Below are 1,929 nucleotides of genomic sequence, written 5' to 3' on the forward strand. Positions count from 1 at the left end.
AACAACAAGTATAGCAGTGCAGCTACAAGTAAAGTGAGCAAGAAAAAGAAATGGAGTGTAAGAACAGAAGACTAATAGGATTCTTATATGGCTTCTGATACAAAGATGACTTTAACAGGGACTAGGCACCCATTGCCGGTCTTTGAAGGGAATTTTGACATGATATGACCTACTTTGTCATTTGAATAGTTCTAAAAGGCAAGTGGGTGTCTTCCAAATATTGCTTCATACAGTTCTGTTAATGCTATCATTTTTAGGCTTTCAGGAAACCAACTAGAATAGAATAAAGAAACATGATGATTAAAAAAGCAAAAGAAATGAATTTATCTAAGTTCATCAAGAAATCTACTAGTGAGCAAGTAAGAAGAGTATCTAACAGGCAGTTCTGGTGGTACTAGAAGGGAATTCTATATTAGCTTTGGCATAAAAATAGAACAGGAATGCCACAGTGGATGTGTTGTTTTTAATATATAAGCTCATAAAAATCAGCAGGCTTTCATATGTATTAACACAGCACACAAATGATAGCTTAACTTTAAAAGCATGAATGCAGAAGTGAAGCGAGACAGAAGAGAAAGGACAGCCATACATGAAGTTCTGCCCCTGTCAGAGCTGTCAAATACTCGATTTGAGGGACAGCACCAGAGAAACCAAGGGGACAACTCAGTTGCACATCTGAGAGAATTGAACTAGTAAGGTATTAATTAAGTGCAAAAATACATTGGAACACATTTAACTTTATCACTTCAGATAATTATTGCCCATATGGGGTCAGGGTTTGGGTTTGCTCTACAGGTAATTTTCAACCCACCAGTTTCACACAGAAGGCTTAGAATAATCATCAGCAACTAGTTTGTCAGAAGTGCCCCTGCTAGATCTCTTACTAGCACAGGTATGTATTATGGTCAAGATGTGGTTGCTGTTTGCTACCAGCACTCATATTTATGTTTAGTCGACCCATTTTAAACTTTCCCCAGCTCTATTGCTAGAGTGGGACTTTCCAGGATGTGAGCAGAATTGAATATAAACCGAAATGGTTGCAGATAGGATAACTAACTTAGAATCCTATTAACAACCTTCATGATCATAAATAAAGACCTCAAATATCTGAGATTTATTCTTTTTGTTGTTAAAGTGAGTGCAATTCTTTCCATTTCCCTTGTCTGTTAGGAAGTTAATTGGAATAAACAGATAATTGTGGTCTGTAATTTGCATTTGTATGGCATTTGCAATGAATGATAACAATATTAATAACAATAAATATTATTCTTAAGCATGCAGTAACTCACTCATGTTCCTCTTAATAAATCAAAATAAAATTCCAGTGGAGTGCTTCAGCAGCACATATACTAAAATTGGAACGATACAGAGAAGATTAGCATGGCCCCTGTGCAAGGATGACATGCAAATTTGTGAAGTGTTCCATATTTTTGAATCACCAAAAACCCCGAATAGCCAAAGCTCTCCTGAAAAAAAAAGAAGGGAATGGAGGCATCACACTCCCAGACTTCAAACTATACTACAAAGCCATAATCATCAAAACTGCATGGTATTGGAACAAGAACATACACACAGACCAATGGAATCGAATAGAAAATTTAGAAATAAACCCACAGATTTATAGTCAACTAATCTTTGATAAAGGAGCAAAGACTATGCATTGGAGCAAAGAAAGATTGTTCAATAAATGGTGCTGGGAAAACTGGGTTGCTACATGCAAAAGAATGAAGCGCAACCACTACCTCACACCATACACAAAAACCAACTCAAAATGGATTAAAGAACTAGACATAAGACCTGAAACCATAAAATACATAGAAGGAAATATAGGCGAAACACTACATGATATCCACATCAAAGACATCTTTACAGACACATCACCCAAAGCAGTGATAGTGAAGGCAAAGATAAACAGCTGGGACTACATCA

At 36.4% G+C, this 1,929-nt stretch overlaps 1 non-coding gene across 1 annotated transcript; it reads left to right on the plus strand.

The window, feature by feature from the left end:
• The first annotated feature begins 1,329 nt into the window (after positions 1–1,329).
• Positions 1,330–1,432, plus strand: LOC119256371 (U6 spliceosomal RNA). Its single transcript, XR_005127712.1, has one exon. It is a non-coding gene; the product is annotated as a U6 spliceosomal RNA (small nuclear RNA).
• The last annotated feature ends 497 nt before the right edge of the window (positions 1,433–1,929 follow it).

The sequence above is a fragment of the Talpa occidentalis genome, unplaced genomic scaffold (assembly GCF_014898055.3).
Source record: "Talpa occidentalis isolate TD23 unplaced genomic scaffold, MPIMG_talOcc4v2.1 talOcc4.3, whole genome shotgun sequence".
Classification (NCBI taxonomy): domain Eukaryota; kingdom Metazoa; phylum Chordata; class Mammalia; order Eulipotyphla; family Talpidae; genus Talpa; species Talpa occidentalis.